Consider the following 22,493-nt stretch of genomic DNA (forward strand, 5'->3'; position numbering starts at 1 on the left):
GTGATTGGTTTCCCTAGTGGAATAGCACTATGATTGTGTATATAATGTAAAATAATAGAATCTTAGCGCTCTCTCTCTCTCTCTCTCTCTCTCTCTCTCTCTCACGTTATAAGAATTATCATATTAGATTTCATTTCAATACATAAAATCATAAAATAATAATAGCACTATGATTGTGTATATAATGTGAAATAATATTTCTCTCTCTCTCTCTCTCTCTCTCTCTCATTATAAGAATTATCATATTAGATTTCATTTCAATACATAAAAACATAAAATAATAATAGCACTATGATTTTGTATATAATGTGAAATAATATTTCTCTCTCTCTCTCTCTCTCTCTCTCTCTCTCTCTCTCTCTCATTATAAGAATTATCATATTAGGTTTCATTTCAATGCATAAAATCATAAAATAATAATAGCACTATGATTGTGTATATAATGTGAAATAATATTTATCTCTGTCTCTCTCTCTCTCTCTCTCTCTCTCTCTCTCTCTCTCACATTATAAGAATTATCATATTAGATTTCATTTCAATACATAAAATCATAAAATCATAAAATAATAATAGCACTATGATTGTGTATATAATGTGAAATAATATCTATCTCTCTCTCCGCCGCACCCCCCCCCCCCCCTATAACGACCAAAATATGTGTAATAAATTGTGGATATGATGAAATGAGGATTGTATGTTAACTATCAGGGATTGTATTTAAGAAAAAAGAAATTGACATGACTACATGAGGATTACATCTTAAAACTAAATTGAGGGTGAATAGAGGAAGAAGTGAGACAAATGAGGGATAAATCATGCAATAAAATTTGTGAAACCAATTTGAGAATTATACCTCGGAAAGGGTGAGACCAAGGAATGGTGTAAGATGTATAAAAACAAGATTGTATGCAACAAGGGATGGGATAAAGAAGAGGTAAGAGTTGTAGGAGAAATTGTGGAGATCATTACATGAGGATTGAAATTGTCAAAACCATGTTAGGGTACATGTATTTAACAATTGGAGAGGCTAAGGAAGGCTAGAAAATGTTAAGGGAAAATTATGGATATCATTACATGAGGCTTTCATGTTGTTGACACTAGACTAAGATTTATATCCACTAATGGGCAAGTTGACTAAAAATGCGGAGAAGATGTAAGGAAGATTCTAAAAATAACTATATAAATATTCCATAGTGTTAAAAGTAATTTAAAAATTCTATCTAAGAAGATGTAGAAAAAAATTGTGAAGATTGTTACATAAAAATTATATATTGTTAAAATTAAAAATGAAACTTTTTTTTTTAACAAAGTCGGTTGTTGTATTATAATTCCAGAATGAGAGAGGAGGTTGAGCTCCTGAAGTACAATATGCTATGCCAAGAGGTGCAAGGAGAGAAGGAGTTACAGGTTAAGCAAAATTCCTCCTTGATCCTGCCTTTTGGGCTTTTGTAGAAAACTGACCAGAAGTAAATCCTAACAAACTGATGCAACAGAAAACAGCATTTACAAAACATATTTAATCAATATTGATGTGGCTGATATGCCGAGCAGTGGACTCTTCAGGCTTGTCGTCGACTCCAGCTTGTTTAATGCTTGAAGAACTTGTTGGATCTCAATGGATTCTTCAGCATGGCTACACCTATTAGAAATATGGTTAAACTGCTCATGTAGTGAAGAGATTCAATGAAGAACAATTTGATGTAAGTTGCATGTTTTTCGTTGATCAGGCGGTTCTGGCTATCAATCTTAGCGTCCAAGATCTTTTGGTGGGCACGTATTTGCTCCATCTTTCCCTGGAGATTAGCGTAATGGAGATAGTCCTTGCTCCTCACCATTGGTGTGGAAGAAGAGTGATGTTGAAAGAGCTGTTGAGTCCTGGGAACGAACGAAAAGACTTGTTTTTGGGGTTGATCTGAGAGGAAAGGCATAGAAGCAATAGGGCGAGGAGCCTGTAGAGCTCTGGGAACGAACCAAAGGCACTGCTCTTGGAGGCAATCTGAGAAGAGAAGCACAATAGCAGTAGAAAGAGGGACCCGAAGTGCGGGAAGTAACTATTTGGATATAGCGTAGAACGCGGGCAGCAAGGAAGGAGGAGAGTACTAGAGTCTCAGATAAACATGAAAGGGAGAAAGAAAAGTGCGGAAGAGGAAGAAGGGGAGGGCGAATAAGAAGGGAGAGGAACTCAGGGAGGCCATCAGGGGAGAGTGGGAAAAAACAGAGGGGAAGCATGGGAAAACACAGACGGGAGACAGCAAGGTCAGGGAGGGATGGATGATATGAAACATGACGGTTGAACGAATGATTTCAAGGCTGATAATGTGATTTCCTAGGGAATGCCAGATCCCTATGCGGATATTGTTCTTGGGGCAGGTCTACAAAATCTTTGACCATTCCCTAATGTCAGATTGCTCAGATTCGTTGCGGATTTGAATGTCACGATAATAATTCTTGGTCATGGGAAAAAGGAAGAGGATCCTTGAGAGAATTCAAGGGAGGTGATGATGGCGTTCCACATTATTACAAAGGATATTCCCTTTGGTCCTGCTACACGCTTGACTGGCACATTTATCGGCTTCTTTGTTGAAGGCACAGAGAATATGGAAGAATCGAAGGTCCCAATTTTTGCTGATTAAAGCTTGGCATCTACTTATTGTTTGTTGGATGAATAAATTAGAAGCTTTATGTTGGCTGATCATAAGGCTAATAATGGCAGCAGAGTCTCCAAAAACCATAGCGTTGTGGATACCGAGTTCTTGGAGCTGGATGAGACCTTGGTAGAGAGCAAGTGCCTTTTCTCTATTATTAGATAGGGTTCCCAATCCCCACTCAAAGGAAACTATAAGATCACCATTGGGGTTATATATGACTCCCCCTACCCTTGCAACTCTTGAATTGGATTTTGAAGCACCATCAAATAAGAGGGAATGGGAATTGCTGAGCCCGAGCCAATCTGAGAATTCATCCTGCTTAACTCTGATTTTCCAGCTGTGACTAGGAGTGTTGGAATGATGACTATAGAAGTTTTTTCTTGTATGTGCCTGTTGCTGTCTATTAAGTTGCTGATAAAATCTCTTTCTTCTATACAAAGTCCGGCCATGTCAATTTTCTTGGTATTCTTAACCACAATGGTTTCTAATGTAAGACTTTTAGCTTTGCTACATAATTTCCTAGTAATGGTTTCCTGATTTCTGAAAATCTTGCGATTCCTAGTGAGCCAAATTTTCCATATGAGGGCATAGGGAAAAGCGTTCCATACCCTTTTTGCTACGTTGTTTTTCTTATGTTGCCAGGGGTAGATTTTCTTCCAATTGTTAAGGAGCTCCCCAATGGAATGTTGAGGGTTCCAAGTGAGAGTGCTAGAGGGGGAGATGCCATTCCAATAAGAGATTGCAAAGGGACAAGAGATAAACAAGTGTTGGATCGTTTCTTCAGCCTCTTGGAAATTTGGGCATCAGGAGTGTCAGGCTATACCCACCTTTTGCAGATTGTCTAAGGTTAGGATTTTCCCTTTTAGGATGGTCCATATGAAAAAATTTGCTTTGGGGATGGCCTCAAACTTCCAAACGTTTTTCCAGTACATCCAAGGAGGGGCAGGACAGTCCCTACTACACAAAAAATGATGACCAGCTTGTATTGTATAGCTAGAACCAGAGGGGTCCCACCGAAAGCCATCGATGCCATTTTTGATAACTGGTGCAATGTTGTGAGGATGAACATGAAGATCATCAATGTCCTTTTTTAGGTTTCTAGGGATGGAGGGGAAGCTCCATCCTTTCCAGGCCTGAGTATTTATGTCCCATTATGAAATCTGATCCAAATATTGAATTCCTTTGTAATGAAGAGAAAGGAGAATATGATCTATACCTGGCTGGTTGCTAATTGGCCGGTTTCCCATGATCTTGTCTGCTCCAATATTGATTTTGCTGCCACCTTTGGGAACCTTAGAAATATTTTGCGCCATAACTTTAAAAATTAAAATTGAAACTTATATGTTTAGAAAAAAGTTATATATATATATATATATATAAACTTGTAACTAATTAAAAAAAAGGAATTAAAAAAAAAATTACAGGTTTATTTATATTATTTTAAAAATAATATATATTTTTGAAATCCTATTAAATTTAAATTATTTAAGTTTTAAAGTTGTTAAAATTTAGAAAATATTAAAAATTAATTAAATTATTATTATTATTATTATTATTATTATTTATAAAAGAATTAACATATAGGTTAAACATATATACATTTAAAAATATATGGAAAAGAGATTATTAATTTGTATATAAGTTTTGTTAAAATACCATGTGTGAATGGTGGCTTATAAATACCATATGTCCAAAAATTTATATCTGATTTCAAATGGCACTTTTTCATATGACAATTTTTAATTAACCAATTTAATTAAAATGACCAAAAAACCTAATTAATTTGAATATAAACCTCAATTTTAGTTTGTGTATAATACTGTGAATATTTTAAAATATTTAGTAAAAAATAATTATTTACTATCCATATTAAAAATTAAATTAAAACTATGAAAATAATATTCCAAAATAAACTCACATAATCTCCAATCATGAAAAACATGAAACCATTACATAATGTGGGATGCCTCTCCTACCATGGAACTCAAAACAAAATCAAATTGCATATTTCTTGACCATGACACTAACTAAGAAACATAGGGTTCTAATTCCATAAAATGAAAATATTGCTATGTTATTGCAACAGGGTTGGAATTTGGATTTCTCTTTACCCTTTGTACAAAAGAAAAATTGACACTTTGGGTCCTTATGCTTACCTTAAAGAAATGTTATATTTAAAATCTTTCCCTTCAAAAGTGATGTTCTCATAATAAATTAACCCTTCACCAATAAAATTTTAATTAAAAAATTATCCTTCAATAACATAATTATGTTAAAAAATTTCACATATATATCACAAGGGAAAAACAAAATTAACATAACACACAAATGATTTATTAAATCTTGAATCTTGGTTTAAAATTGCATAGAACACTCACAATAAAATATTTAGAACCTGAAATCAAATGTCCTTGACCCTGACATGCCATTGCATTTGAATTGATGACATATGACTAAGGAGATCTTATGGGACATATAAGATGACTAAGTCCTTGACCTTGACATGTCATTGCATTTGAATTTATGACATATGACTAAGGAGATCTTATGGGACATATAAGATGACTAACAGAGTAAAACTATTGAATGTTATCATTAAAAACTTAAAAGTAGATTAATTAATATGGTTTGTGTTATGGTTTACATAATCTAATATATAATATTGGATCTAAAGATAAAATATATATTTTACCATATATGTTTTAGCATTTCTTTGGATCATGACATATAGACTAATATTAATAAGATTGAATGCATAGTATCTGAACCTTTTAAAATTAAAAAAAATAAACTTATAATAAATTGACATTGTGGATCTCCTAACATCATTTTATAGGATTATGTTATGTTTTCCTCCTTCATTATCACATTCTCAGACAACATTGAAGCTTTAACATGTGTGAAGTACTAAAGGAAAATTGAAATAATAATTTGGTTGGTGCCTTTTTTTTACCCTACTCCAATGTGCCCCATATTCCAATGCATTGGCGCATTGATAGGTATAGGGCACATTGCTAACATGTTTTCCTCTATAAAATATCTTAAACTACCTTGTTACATATGTTTGTGTTATGCACCAATGTGTAGCTATGTTTAGTACACTTCAAAATTCATTTTCTAAATAAAAATATTTTATGGTACCTTGATGCAATGTTCCTTGTATAAAGATACATCAATGCAATGGTCTATTTAGAGCACACTAGAGCAATGGTATGTTTAGTGCACATTGCACAGCAATCCTTTTAAAACGTATTATACCACACATTGTATCACTTGAATCAATGTAGTTATTTTATTTAATGCAATAACTTTTTTTTAATCAAATGTTAGCCTATTGTAGTACGCATGGTATGCATGGGTGCCTCTTCTTTTTAAATTGTCATTTTAGCAAAATTAGGTTTCATATTAACCATAAAACTAGTATGTCTGGTAACATGATGTACATGTGTGTTGTACTTAATAAAAATCATCTAGAAAATTATATGTTTTCCTTACTATGTTGCATCTTTTTCAATGTATGTATTTTACAAAAATTGAGCATGGGAGGACATATAGCTCCAGAGAGAGCGTTGTTATGAAAATGTTATTGTCAAGACTTTAAAGGTTTATGTGCTCAAAAAATACTCTGCACTTTTCCTTGTCTATTCACCTCCACTAAAAAGAAAACAAGAACAAGCATGTTTGTTAAAAGTTTTATTAATTAGTGTTTTCTCTGTAGTGATTGGAGCCATCACACCCTATGTTGTCAAACAATTTCATAAAAAATATCTATAGATTTTATCTTAACCAGTATTTTACTAAGCGGGGAGATGAATAAAAACAAAAACAAAAGTTGGAATGTGATATGGTAATTGGTTAACGTACCTGACAACTGCAAGCAAGCTTTGAAGATAATCATGGAGGTAGGCTGCCCTTGGCTTATCATTTAATGCGTCCGCAAGTGGAAGAGATTCATCGTTGGACGCACCATATCCTACTCGTGGATGTGAACACAATTTAAAACAGAGTCATAGAATTTTCAACACTGTAGTAGAAGCACAAGAACATACCATTCTCGTAAATCATTAGTGGAGGATTATGATAGTGCCCCTTGAAGTATTCCAGTAACGCTTGCATTCCCCATGGGACAACAGGAAGTCCAGATGGTGCCAACTTCAATCCATGGATTTAAAACAATAATATGAAGATATTAGTCCACCCTCCATCCAGATGAACGTATATATGATATGAATATATGATATGCTTGCAGCTTACCTCACCAATGGGGATACCGTTCCGATACACTGCAGTTATAAAATTCTAGACGGGTTAGAGTCGGCATATATATAGTAGAATATAATATAATATTTCTACTTACTTACAAGTAACGTAAAACTTTATACATATATTTATAAAGAACAGACCAACATCTAGTGGGTGAGTTTTGAACATCTAACAACATAACAGTTTTATTTGTTTGTAGAGCATTCCCTCAAAAGAGTAATATGGATATTAGAGGCAGGAATATACCTGAAGTGGTTGTCAACGAATCTTCTAGAAAGTCCCTTGGGGTTAAATCCCTGTAACTAGAAGCATCCGAAACCTAATTAGTAGTATAATGGATGAGACCAATGAAATCGAAGGAGCCTCTTAGCTTTTCGGATTCTTGTTTGGTGAAGGAAGGCAATCTGGAGCCTACAATCTTCTTCATAGAAGAAGGGTAATCTCCATAAATAACAGGCTCTATTATCCTGCTCAATCAGAGAATGAATTCACACAACTTAATAATGAAATTTAGTAAGAAAAACGGTAAGTGAATTTATCAAAAAAAGAAAATATTGTATTTTCTGGTTCTTCGATTACCAGCCATTTAAGAAATCTATAACTCTTTGAGTAGCAGCGATGTCTTCGGAAGAGTTTGTCATTGGTACAAACCAGCCGGCATAGATGGAGATGCCGATGGAGCCCTTTTGCTTCTTCTGCAAATATGTTAAACGAAATCAGAAGAAAAGTGTAATACTTCGAACTTGTTGTAAAACCTTCAAGACTCAATGGCATAGTCGTTAATAAATAGAAGGTTTATTATTTTGGATTTTAAATATATGTGGTTTATTATTATTATTTAATTTTAAGGTTATTTTTAAGTAGATATTAAATTGGTATATAAAATTTTTTAGCAAGGGACTCATGTTTTTTTAGCTATTTGATTAATAAGTTTAGGAAAACATACATACTCTACCCTTCTAACTTAAGAAAAACACATGCTCCTAACCATTAAACCCACTAAAAACTATTTTAATATATAAAAAATCTTCAATTAACCTCTGGCGGATTAAAAAATATAGGAGCTGGAATTTCTCCCTGTAAATCTGTACGGTCGCCGCATGGGATAACAAAACATGATGACCAACAATGTATGGTTCCACTGTGGAGTTTCCAGCACTACACTTGCCAAACGGGTAAGAACATCGTTGAGGTGGGAATACACCAAGATCATAACCCATGAAAGGAAATGCATTCGCTTCGTTAAAAGTAGTCCAATACTTGACCCTGTCACCAAAATTCTCTAAAGCAAACTTCCGCATATGCTTGGAAGTCCTTCCTGCACACAGCACCTGATTAGGTCATTAATTGCGAGGAGGCCTGTTTTACAGCACACTATGAAGTGGGTTTTTTTTTACAAACACATACAACTTTCATGGATTAAAAAATGTTACTAATAGGCTAGAGGCATATGCTTTACAGCCCTCGTGAACACAAAACATGATTAGGTCGTTAATTGCGTACTCGAGGCCTATTAGCACACAATAAAGCAATGTGTAACATTAAGGTATATCTATGAGAGAGGAATATGATTTGGCACACTCATTTATGATGGATTTGATCTTTCAAAGATACTCGATAGATTTGAAGTGTCTAATTCATGGTATTCATTTAAATGGAGTATGTTTTTAATTTTGAGAGTTTGAAGAGAATTGAATCTGTGATTTCGTAATAATAAGATATTTTTGTAATGGAATTTTAACAAAACTTCCATCAACTAAACTAATTTTACTTAAAAATTTATATTTATATATAAATAAAAAAATAAAAATACTTTAAAAACTTTGTAATTTATTAAACCAGCAAATTATATGAAAAAATACCCTTATCAAAAGAAGAAGAATTAAATGAAACTGCTGCCGACCAAAAAAAAAACCTTTTCAATGTTAGAAGGTGTACTGATAGCCACTTATCAATGTTAAAAGGTGTACTGATAGCCACTTAAAAGAAATGGAAGATCTCTTCCTATAAAAATCTACAGTGCAGATCAAAAGGGAGGAGGATAATGATAACAACCTTTTCTGTTTATTTGAAACACAGCAACAAGCTCCATAAGTTCACAATGACAGCGTAAACAATCTCAGGGTATCTTCCAGAAGGGATCTCTTTACTATACTAATCTGTTTCATTGGAGTGTTTTAGGTTCGACAGAGTTTATAAATTTTATTCTGTATGCAGTGTGATTTTTGTTTTAAAAGTGTTTTTTTTTTATATTTTCTAATTGAGTTTAGAGGTTTCTTGAGTTTAGAGATTTATTCTAATATTATCTATCCGTTATCAAAATTGAAATTTTGTTTATATATATATATAAAATATTGAAAAAATTAAAACTTTAAAAATTAAAATTAAAATTAAATAACTATATAAAATATTTAAATAATGTTTGCTTATAAAAAGAATTTACACTTCAAAAAATTAGATTTTTTATCCATATTTAAAATAAATCTATATTCGACAAAATAGATTTTATTATGACAAAGTAAGAAATGCATGGATGGAGCTCCACTCTCTCCTACAGTTACATGGTAGCAAAGAGAGGAAGAGGAGGGAAAAACAAATAACAAACCTCCACAACCCTTGGAGGTTAAGACAAAAGACACAGAAACTCAGAAGGCGGAAGGTAGTAAAACTAATGTAGATCAAGGGGCCCACGAAGAAGACTGTCGGGAGGACAAAAAGGAAGACAGAGGTCAAGGGTCAGAGAACAGAGCTAAGATGGGGACCTGTAAACCCAAGACCACAACTAAACCTCAGGTTATTCTGAACGATTCAGCTCTGCAAGCACACAGGGATCACATGGCTAACTATGCCATCATATGTAAATTTATGGAAATCTGGCCATTAGAGAAAGGGTTGTACAGCTGGATAAAATACAATTGGAAACCAAAGGGGGAGTTAAATATTCATCTTGGATCCAAAGGTTTTTTCACTGTGGTGTATATGAACATGGAAGACAAAGACAGAATCTTTGAAGGAGGGCCATACTTATTTGCAGCTGCTAGACTTTATATGAGGCCATGGACGATGAACTTTGTGCCAGAATGAGAAACCTTCACTTTGGTACCGGTATGGATTCGACTATACTCCTTACCTTTAGATTACTGGATGCTAGAGTCTTTAAAAGCTATAGGCGATAAATTAGGTCATTTCTTAAAAATTTCAAAGGCAACTCTAAGCAGAAAATATACATCCTATGTCCGTATATGTGTGGAGATGGACCTATCAGGAGCCCTTCTAGATGAGGTCATTCTAGAGGTCTATGATGAGGAATGGGTTCAAACAGTTGACTATGAACATATCTCGTTCAGATGTCACAAATGTCATGAGCATGGGCATTTATCCAGAGACTCTCCTCTTAATTGAAGGGAGGAAAACCTAAATACCAACAAAGGAAAAGACCAGACAGGTTTCACCAAAGTAGGAGGAAAAGGAAAAGGAGGAAGGAAGACACAAAAGAACCCTAATGCGAATGATAAAACAAAAAGTTACCACAGTTTTCAAATCTTATGAGAAAAAGAAGTTGAGGGAGAGGATAAAGAGAGTACAAAGAATCAGACAGCAAGGGGGAAAGAAAAAGAGACTAGCATGGAGTACATTCAGGAACAGAATGAACACACAATGGGCCCTTTGAGTACCATGGAAGTAGAAAAAGACCAAGAAATGACTCAAAGTGAAAGTGGTACAGAGGATCAAGATTTACAGGAGATCCTGGAAAGGGAGAACCTAGAGTTGGAAAAGTTTTTAGAACGGGGTGGCAACCTATGAATAAACTCCATCCCTCAGGAGGACATGGACAAAGTCCAACAGATATTCCTTAACAAGGCACATCAAATAGCTGCAGGAGTCAAAATAGGACATGACAACCAGGAAAACAAAGGAACTTCCTCAATAGGATTAATAACAGGAAAATTATCTAAGAATCTAGGCAAAAGGAGGGGAATAAAAAGACAGAAAGAATTACTATCGGAGTGTGGCAAGTTCATGATTGATTCAAGAAGGATGAAAGACCTTTCTAGTTACTCCTTTACAACCCCACCTCAATGAAGATCACAACCTGGAACATTAGAGGACTTGGGAGTAGAAGAAAACAGAGGAATCTTGGTAAAAGGATTAGAGAGGAAAAACCTGACATAGTATTCATACAGGAAACAAAATGATCAGCAGAGAAGATCCGTGAAAAACATAGCAAATGGGTAAATAGATATGAATACATTGAAGTTAAGGAAAATAAATCTGCTAGTGGTATTCTCACTCTCTGGGATCCATAGAAATTTGGTGTGATTGATGCAGAGGCATCTAGACATCACCTTTCTCTGTTTTTCCAACCGGTGGGTGACAAGCAATGTTACATGATCACCAATGTCTATGGTCCACAACCAATGGAGTACAAACTTCAACTCCTCACAACACTATAGGATATGAAAAAGAGATACCCAACTCTACCATGGATTCTTGGAGGTGATTTTAACATAACAAAATCACGCATGGAGAAGAAAGGAGGAACTAGAATACTTGGGAGAGATTCAATTGCCTTCCAACACTTCATCACCAATATGAAATTGGTTGATATGGAAACAAACAATGGAATCTTTACTTGGAATAACAAAAGAGGAGGTCCTACCCAAGTGGCCTCAAAATTGGACAGATTTATGGTTTCAGAGGAACTTCTTCTCAGGGGAAGCAGCATTACTGCACACATACTACCTTTTGGGGGTTTAGATCACTGGCCTATCCAATTGAAAGCTTCCCTTTTTGGCAAATCAAGGAACACCCCCTTCAAGTTTGAGAATGCTTGGCTCACACACTTAGATTTCCTCACAAATATTGAACAATGGTGGAAGGAAGATCTTCACCTTCAAGGCACAAAGATGTTCCTACTTCACTGCAGGCTCAAACACATTAAAGGCAGACTCAAAGAGTGGAACAAAAAGGAATTTGGTAACATCTTCAAAGCTAAAGGAGAGGTGGAAAAGAAACTTAAGGAAATAAACTAGATTCTTATCATAGAAGGCTGCACAGATGAAAGGAAAGAGATGGCAGAGTCACTCCAGCAGGAGTGGGACAACAGATTCCTTCAAGAGGAAATATTTTGGAGACAGAAATCTAGAGTCCAATGGATTAAAGAAGAGGAGAGAAACACCAAATTCTTTCACAGATCCACCATAGCTCACCGAAACAACAATAGAATTTTGAAACTTACAGATCAACATGGTATAGAGAGATACTCATGAAGAGATGGAGAAGGTTCTACTCCAGCATTTTCAGAGAATTTCTTAGGAGACCTCAGAAGATAGATACCAGTTTATGGAAAAAATCACTCAGTACATCCCTAAATTGGTCACTAGAGAAGATAATTTCAATCTGAATAGACCAGTAATAGTGGAAGAAATTGAGGACGCTGTGAAAGAGATGCAAAATGGGAAAGCACCAGGCCCGGATGGATTTAATGTGGACTTTTTCAAAGCCTGTTGGAAAATAGTGAAACAGGACATCCTGGAGGTAGTGGAAGACTCTCAAAGATTTAAGAAAGTCTTAAAGGTGCTCAATGAATCTTTCATAGCCTTAATCCCCAAACAGGAGAAGCAACCTCTCTCGACAGATTTTGACCTATAGCACTATGCAATGTGATCTACAAAATTATATCCAAAGTCATTGCCAACCGTCTCAAACCTCTCCTCCCATCCCTAGTGTTGGAGGAACAAACAGGCTATGTGGAAGGAAGACAAATTCTAGATAATGTAATTCAAGCTCATGAAACAGCTCATTCACTCATTACCAACAAACAGGCAGGAATGATAATGCAGCTGGAAATAGCAAAGGCCTGTGACAAACTTAGTTGGTCGTATAAGAGCAATTTTAAAAGCCTATGACTTTGATCACAATTGGATTAAATGGGTTATGGTGCTAGTTACCACAGCTAGTTGTTCAATTCTTCTCAATGGCACTCCTTCCAAAACCTTCAAGCCTTCTAGAGGTCTTAGACAAGGAGACCCTCTTTCTCCTTTCCTCTTCATTCTAATAATGGAAGGGTTAGGAAGAGCTATTAGAGCTGCTAAGGAGGAAGGGATAATTCAAGGCCTGAGACTCACTCATGGTGGGGACACGGTGACACATCAGCAATTTGTGGATGACACTATGCTTCAAGGCACACCCACTGTTAAGGAAGTCAAAGCATTCAAACAGATTATGAGTGAGTTTTCTAGGGCAGCAGGCACTAAGGTAAGTCTCACTAAATCAAAAATCTTCTTTTTCAATACAGATATTTCAATTCAAAGAAATCTTTCCAGAATTTTGGGATTTCAAAGGGAGACACTGCCTATGAAGTACCTGGGAGTTACTCTCAATGACAAACCGCTTCACAAGGATATCTGGGAGCCTGTTCTTAATAAGCTAAAAGATAAAATCAGTAAATGGACAAACATAGCACTAAATCTAGCGGGGAGACTAGTTCCCACTAAGACTGTCCTACAAAGTATCCCTATTTATATGTTATCTTCCATTCCAACACCAGTCGGTGTAATGACCAATATAAGAAACATTCAAAGAGACTTTCTCTTGGGGAAAGGTGAAGAAAAGAAGAAATGGGCCCTTGTGGCATGCGACAGAGTATGCAAACCTAAGTCCCATGTGGCTTGGGTCTTTATGACCTAAGAATTCTAAACAGAGTTCTTGGCGCCAAAATCTGGTGGAGATGGTTGAAAGAAATTCAAAGCCCTTGGGCAAAACTCTAGAAGCACAAATATGCTAGTGAATGGCAGGAGGAATATCTCATCAGAATGACAAGATAGGTAAAAGGTTCTGCAATTTGTAACAGGGCATGGGAGAACATAGCCCTTGTTCAAAACCATAGTTTTTGGGAGATCCGAAATGGGAACCTGGCTTGGTTCTGGGAGGACAATTGGCAGCAGTAGGACAATCTCCGAAGTGAAGAATTAGCAGACATTCACATCGATACCATCAACAAAGGACTAAGGTGGGTAAGTGACTATTGGGATCAAGCAAGGAATGATAAGAAATGGAGAAGTTGGAAACTTCCAAATTATAGTGGAATGGGCTTGTTGCATATGCAAGCTACAGCCCTTCAAGGTCTTTTAGACAAGAGACAAATCTTGAACTCAAACTTGAATGATCAACTGAAAGGGGAAAGAACAAGATAGGTTTTTTCAACCTTAAGGAAGCCAAAAGAATAGTTGCAAGGCTAGACCTTCCTAACACTGATAAGACGTGGAAAGAAATCTCAAAAAATCCTAATTGTATGAAAGTAAAATTGTTCAAGTGGCATATTCAACAGGGCAAGATTCTGACATGGGATAACCTAAGAAAAAGAGGCTTTGTTGGCCCCTCAAGATGTCATTTATGTTGACAACAAGAAGAAACTACAAATCATCCACTGAATAGATACACTTTTACCACAATACTTTGGAATTGGGTTGGAGAAGTCTTTGAGCAGATAGACAAAAATGTTAATGATATCTCTACTACATTGAAGAATTGAGGGAAAAACATTTCGAACAATGAGATCATTAACTCCGCATGGATGCTGACCCCAAGATTCATAATCTAGAATGTCTGGAAGGAGCGCAACAATAGGATTTTCAAGGAGAAAATGAGCCTGGTGAGCAGCATCCTAAAGCTAATCCTTAAACAACTTAAAGAGATTGTTCATATCATGGGAGGTGCAGCTACTGGCAAACCCATCGGTCAAAGAGAAGCCAGAATTTTGGAGAAGTTAGAGCTCAAGGTTCATCCCCCTCAGGGTTCTATACAGTTTAACAAGAAGACCTCAACAGACAAGTCTTCTTGGCAACCCCCTTCTCATGGCTTTTTAAAATTCAACATAGATGGGGCTTCAAAAGGGAATCCGAGAGAAGCTGGTTATGGAGGGGTCTTGAGAGATGAAGAAGGAAACATACAAATCATCTTCTACAGTTATCTAGGAGTAGCAACCAACAATATGGCTAAGCTCATGGCGATGGAATCATGTCTGGAAATACTGCTCAAGCACAACATTCACAATGTCATCATTGAAGGTGACTCGGAATTAGTCATCAACTCAATAACAAGGATAAATGTTAGCGCTACTCCTGAGAAAATCTCAGAACACTGGCGGCTTCTGCAAGTCTACCAAAGAATCCAAGTGCACCTACGAAGGCTGAGAACTCTGAGGTTGGTGCATATTCGCAGGGAAGCCAACAAAGTTGCGGACTGGCTTGCAAATGAGGGAGTACAAAACAAGCATACCGACTTGTGCTGCTGATGGATGGAGATTACGAATGACAGGTTGAAGGAGGGATGCTCATCCAGGGCCATCAACGACCGACAGCAGCATCAGGAAAAATCAAGAGACAGAATTTCCAAAGCAGAGCTACACGGAAGGGGTCTCATCAATTTGGATTCATTATGAAATGCTATGACATATGGAAGGTCCTTTTTCGAATGTAGGTCTATGTCGCTCTCCTTAACCTAGGTAACAGCAAACCAGCAGTCTCAGAGGGATGGCCGGAAGGAGAGATCCTCATCTTCCTTTGGCCCTTGTGTCGGAATCTAGACTTTCTCGGTTGGCGCAAAACCCCTATTTCTCCAATGATCGCTTTTCTACCATCTGGGCAGTTTCCGGGTTATCGCAAGCTCTTTAGGCCAGAAGCAGTTTTTCACAATCGAGAGCGATTCCACTCACCACGCGACATGTGGCTTTGAGTGGGGAGAAATTACCGCCCTCATCACGCGCTAACTATCGGTGCTTTTAGTCTGCACGATATGAGCCTGAACCGTTGGATCAAGCGAGGGCATTCAACAGTCAGGATTGAACGTGCATGTTGGTGGGACCACTACAACGGTTATGTTTCAAGTTGTTTGCATGACCTCATGGGAATCGCGCGCAAATGGTGGATTTCGGGTGGTAAAAGTGATCACTAGTTATGCCAAAAATGGACCCAATATGATTATAAACTATGGTTTACAGGATGCATCGGGGCCAATGTGTTGATTAAGTGGTGCGCATGTTGGCCACCCGATATGGTTTTCATCTGCTAGATCTTTAGCTTAAGATCAAATGGTCAATTTTGGATTGTTGGTTTGTTTGGCCGCGTCCCTAGGTTCATTTTGTCGTTTAGTGACTGGGGATTGGGGTCGGCCTGTCCTTTTGTTGAGCCCCACTGCCGTGGTTGCTGATTGTACACTATTTCTCTTTTAATTGAATAAGAAGGATCCACTCTTGCCTTAACAAATAATAAAAAAAAAAATCTATATTTAAAATAGATCTATATTAACTTATTAAAAAAACATTATATATAATACTAAACATTATATATAATACTAAACACACTAGCCTTATGAATATTAAATAATAATAATAATAATAATAATAAAACATTACACGGTCAGAAAAGTACAGTAACACTGTATCTTAGATTCACCATACTCAATTCACCATATGTCAAATGATTTGTGAACATTATAAAAATATTTAAAAATAATAAAGCATTACACTATATGGGGATTGAGCCATCCGCCATAAGCATCCTCCAAACTTTGAGGCAGATCGAAGTGATACAATGTGATATGTGGCTCAACACCTGCAAGATTTGTACCAATCATTCACAATGCAATGACAGCGTTGGCACTATTTGCATTTTACTGAAAGGCTGAAAAGTTCAAGCTCATCATGAGGCTCTTCTCAATGATCATATTACTATGGCGGATAAGTTCGTTGATAAGATTATTGTAATATTCAACCCCCTTAGGATTGACGACTCCCCTTCCATCTGCAGTAATGAGTTAAAAATAATTATATTAACAATATACTCCTAGTTTTCTCGATTGTATACTAAGAAACATATGTGTATGTGTGTTACCAGGTATAAGTCGAGACCAGGAGATAGAAAATCTGTAAGCGTCTAACCCCATTTCACTCATGAGAGCAACATCCTCCTGGCAAGTAATTTCATCATCATCCATGAAAGAAAACACTAATTATAGATAAATAATAAGCTCTATGGCATCTCCTTCTATCACAATCACATCTTTCTTTCAACAAAGAGAGGAGTAGTAGAAGTTGTTACTTTATAATGGTGATATTGATCTGCTGCAACATCTCCTGTGCTTTTATCGGCCATGTTACCTGTAGATCATTCGATGCTTGATATTAATATCCAAAAATGAACTATGGAAAAAAATATTGTTGAGTGAAGGGTAAGGGGCCACCTGCGTGGGTGAAAGTATCCCAAATGCTGGGTTTCCGGCCATCCAATGCTGCAGCGCCTTCAACCTGTGCATAGCCAGGCAAAACTTAGCATTAATTACATACACATTGTATATGTAATGTACAAAGAAGAATCATGAGAAGAAGCTAGGGAATAAGTGAAGTAAGGATTGGGGAACCTGGTACGCAGAAGTGCCTGCTCCAAAAATAAAATCTCAAGGAAAGTCATGTCTGGTGATCATCGACTTACACTCCACTCCATAAATGCGAGTAGTGAGAAAGTAGAATCCACTTAACGCCCAACAGACCAGTGCCGATGTGTCTGCAATGCTAATAATGACATACCAAATACTTCGTGGAACTCTGATAACGGAAGAGCGAGGCTAGATTTCGCGTATAGTAATAACAGCATGGAAATGAGATATAACACGACACGACACGGCACATTGAATGATATTGAAAGGAGAAGATTCGAACCTGCGTTTATGGATCAGTTGACTTTGAACATTCAGGCCTGCGGTTAGGCATGGGTTCCGTGACACTTCATCAGGGCATTGATGTATGTCACATGTTACGTGTATTTTTTAAGCTTATTCGTGAGAATTTGATAAAAAAGTGATATTGTTATTATTTTAAATATATTCTTAAATTTAAAAAATGATTCAGAGTCATGATTTTTTTTTAATAAATATCACGAGTCATGTGGACACTCGTATCTTCAAGTTTAGCAATTTAAGATGATCAATTTTACATGATTTTTTTAAATAAAATTGTTTATAAATAAACAAAATTCAGAGAAAAAAACAAGAAATATTTAAAATATATTAATAAATTTCATGATAATTATTTTTCTTCATTATTTTAGTAAGTAAATATTATATATATATATATATATATAAAATGTTAAATTTGGTTTTCTCAATAGGGTTATACTTTAATTAAAAGTATTTAAAAATTTTATATAAATTTTAAAAATTATATATCATATATATAGAATTTGTTAATGGTTGTTTTTATTTTTAATATTTAGTTTTAGATATATAATTAAATTATAATTTGAAGTAATATTTGGTTTTAGATATAGAATAAGATTAAATATTATTAAAGTGTATTATTTTTATTATTAATTTAAATTATTTTTATTGGTTAAAAAAAAAACTTTAATGGTAAGGAGTTAAAGTTTACTTTTTTCAAATTATTTTTAGGTTATTTTAAGTGGTGTGGTTTTCTTTGAACAAGGATGATGAGTCAATTGACACTAGTGGATAAAGACTAGTGTATTATTTTAAATGGTGTGGCTTTTTTTGAACAAGGATGATGAGTCAATTGACACTAGTGGATAGAGACTAGTGATAGTGGTCACTAGAGGCTATGCAAGAAAATGGACTAACCATTAATGAAAGAAAACCATGCCTCCCAAAAGAAAATAATTTCTTTTTCTTTTTTCCTTTTTTTTTGAAGGTGTCAAAACCAGATTGGTTAAGAGTTCATTTTTGTCAGATGTAGGAAAAGAAGTTAATGGCCTACTGGATTTGGAAGCAATGGAACTCTAGAACTTTGTTCATCATCCACCAATCATTTCAAATGGAGTGATTTTTCTTGGATAAAAATGATGATTCAACCTAATATTCATAATTAAATCTATCTTAATTCAGTGATCATTAGATGATTTTCACTGATGCAACCAACCACATTCAACACCATTATTCAACTAAAAACATACCACCTAAAAAGAAAACTAATTTTTTCTTTTCTATTTTCAGGAAAGTGAAAAACTTATCAAAACTTAGTGATCAAGGAGACATTTCTAGATTGTTAAGGGACTCCTTGCAATAGGTTAAGTGTTCCAATCCCCATGGGTTCTTACTTACAAAAAAAAGAAGTAATTTCTAGATATTATATTTTAATGTACATTAACTTATCATTGAATAATTATTATTCAACGAAAACGATCACATATCATGTGTTTTAGTGGTATATTAAACTATTTAACTATTTAGGGAAGCCATTGAAATTGAGAGGAGATGGAGTAATCTTAACAGGTAAATTGAGAAGAGATCGAGTAATCTTAACCGGGATGACAGGTAAATTGGGAAGAGATTGAGTAATCTTAATCGGGATGACAGGTGGAAAATTAGTAGTTGTTGGATCCCTGCCCTTTCCTCTTAGTTTTTTCCCCTTCTTGGTCTAGTGAGGATTCTATGTTTTTTCCCTTTTTCCTTGGCTTTCATTTCCTCGTTTTTCCTTTTCCTTTTTATTTTACATTTTATATATCATCATTTGATCTTAGTTTACTTTATATTCTCCTCGTTTTCTTAGGTTTTCATTTTTAAGTAAAATTTCTTTATCTTTTTTATAAAAGTTATTTCCCTCTTTTTGACTATTATCCCTGGCCTCTTTTTATGGAATTTGTTTTCTTTCTTCAGGCTTTATATATATATTCTTTTTTTTTCTTTTTTTTTTTCTTTCTTCAGGCTATATATATATATATATATATATATATATATATATATATATATATTCTTTTTTTTTCTTTTTTTTTTTCTTTCTTCAGGCTATATATATATATATATATATATATATATATATATATATATATTTCTTTCTTTCTTTCTTTCTTCAAGCTTTATATATATATATATATATAGATATATATATACATATACCTTTCTATTTACCCAAGAATATTTTATTTCTCTGGTAATTCATTTTTTTAACAAGGTCGGGTTGTTGATATATTATCAAAAACTTTGTTGGAGCAAGCTCCTATTACAAATGACTACAAAAAGATAAACATCTAATCTAGGAGATAGGAACATAGTCTCTTCTCCTAGGGTAGTGTTCAAAACTTCATGTATTTTTATGGGTATTCTAGTGTACTGCCTAACAAACTGACATATTAGAAAGAAAAATTTACATGCCATGGGTTCTCTGACAGTTTTTTAAGGCTTATAGACTGTTTTCTCCTGAGTTGGTTGTTTCTTCTTTTCATATTTGACCGAGTTCTCTCCTTCATTGCTTGTGCTATTGATTTTGTAATGTGCCACTGTGGTTCCATTTGAGTTGATTTCCTGTTCTTCCTTTGGCTTTACATTCTTCTCCTTGTTTTTTGTGCTTCCTTGGATTTGTAATGCTTGAGGTGCTTTTTCTTATTCTGGTGTTGATCGCTTCCCTTTTGTTGGGCACGGGGGCCATTGGAATCGATGAACGGGGTTTTCAGTTTAATAACTGCCCAAAATAGGTCGCAAAGTTCGGAATCATGGGATGGACAGTAGAGATTATCCAGAGATGTTGCATTCTGGAGGAATCATCGTTGCCATCAATGAATCAAATTAACAGTCATCGAGCATGAAAAGGTTCAAACGATAATCAATGAGAAAGGTGGGTTTAAAGGTGAAGGTGGTATTTCGAGTGGATAAGAAACCTTTAGTGGTAAAAAGGGGAGGGTGCCCGATCCCATTGACCGGGCGACACGTAGCAACGGAGGAGAGAGAGAAAACCGCTTTTCAGGCGGGTAATCTCCGAGCATGTTGTTGGCCCGATATTGATAAGAACCGTCGGATCTGATGGGGACAGATCGATAGTGAGAGAAAGTCGCACAAGTTTGGATGGGAGGGTTGATCGCCAACCGTTGCATCAGATGCCAGATCGATGATTTAGCTTTGATTGAAGATGGAGAGGGGAGAGAAAAGCGATGTGGTGAAGGCTTGGGGGGCGGACTCGGTGATATATTTAGGTGCGAATAAAAGCTTATTTGAAGTCCGAGTTAAGCACTCAGTGATGGTTTTCCATTGTATTTCGGTAATAATGAGGTCCCAGAGAGAGGACCGAAATCTGGACATAACAGAGGCTTTACGCTACGATGGGGCGCTGGGTGGAGGGAGTGGAGGGGATGGGGGGATATGGGGTGAATGAGCTAGGTAAGAAGAGGGGAGAGGGCTTAATATGAAGTCTACTCTCTTAGTCTACTCATTGAGATTGCTTCTGCGATGATTGCAATCTTCCTTCCTGTTGTTTCTCATGCTAGAGTCTAAAGTTTCATAGATTTTCTTATGCATTTCTATGACTTCCCAGCTGTTACTGCAGTGATGAGTCCTTTGTTGCTTTTTGACTGTTGTTTTTTGATTTATTACTTTTATCCTTGTGGATTTTCCTTGATTTTGGTGATCTTTATACTTGTGCTTTTTGCTGCTCATTAAGGAACAATGTTATGATATTATTCTTGGTTTTCACAAACATGCCCTTCATTTTTTTCCACTGCTTGGTTTGCAAAATAACCCGCCTATTGATTGTGAATTCTCAAGACATGTCTAAAGATTACATTGCCATAGCCTTCTAAGTTCTTCCGTATTCTTGTAAGAATTATGTTCATGAACTCATTGCTTGGGTTTTTGTTTCTTTCCATTGCCTCTATTATTATGGCTGAGTCACCTATTATGATAGGATTTTGAATATCTTTTCTTTTTTTCCTTTTTTTTATTCTTGTTCCCATCAGCAAGTTGTATGCTTCTGCCTTATTATTTGAGATTTGTCCCAATCCCCATTCATATGTGACATTTTCTTTCCCATCAGGATCTAGGATTATTCCCCCTGCCCCTGCCTTTCCTGGGTTATGCTTTGAGGCCCCATCAAAGTATAGACAGTATTTGTTCTGATTTTTCCTCCAGTTTGTCAGTTCCTCTTCACTCATTCTTATTTTCCAAATATTTCCTGAGTTTATCTTCTTGTTTCCTTTTTGTCCATTATTGTTTATTATGGCTTTGTTGAGCCAATCTCGCTCTTCCTGCTGAAGAGTGCTATAATCTGTTGGTGTTGTTCCTTTGACATTGAGGATTTCAGAAGTTAAACCCCACGTTTTTTAGAGGGTCTTCCCTATCCTTGGAATTTGATTTTTGAAAATGCACTTATTTCATGTCAACCAAATTTGCCAACATAGAACTACTGGGATGCACTTCCATATTCTCTGAATTGTGACTTTCTTCTTTATTGTGTATGGATAGGCCTTCTCGAGGGTCTGAAGAAAATCCAGCAAGGACTGTTCAAAATTTATTCTTATTTCCAAAGGACTTATTAGTTGCTGCCAACATTCTTTGGCAAAGGTGCATTCTTGGAATAAGTGTTGAATATTTTCTTCAACCTGCATGCATAATGGGCATCGTGTTGGGCCTTGAAAGCCCTTTTTTTTAGGTTGTCACTGGTCAATATTCTCCCTTTTAGTAGAGTCCAGATGAACATTTTGATCTTAGGCAGACTTTCTGATTTCCAAGCTATTTTCCAAGAATCCCAGTCATGTTGATTTGATTGTTCCTAAAGGATTTTATATCCAGTCCTAACTGTGTAGT

At 35.7% G+C, this 22,493-nt stretch overlaps 1 pseudogene; it reads right to left on the minus strand.

The window, feature by feature from the left end:
* LOC149201741 (beta-glucosidase 22-like) overlaps positions 1-17,679 on the minus strand; it is a 219,277-nt pseudogene extending 201,598 nt beyond the window's left edge.
* Between the last annotated feature and the right edge of the window lie 4,814 nt (positions 17,680-22,493).

The sequence above is a fragment of the Pinus tabuliformis genome, chromosome 2_1 (assembly GCF_031772625.1).
Source record: "Pinus tabuliformis cultivar Carrire ecotype Pingquan chromosome 2_1, CPIR1, whole genome shotgun sequence".
NCBI classification, from domain to species: domain Eukaryota; kingdom Viridiplantae; phylum Streptophyta; class Pinopsida; order Pinales; family Pinaceae; genus Pinus; species Pinus tabuliformis.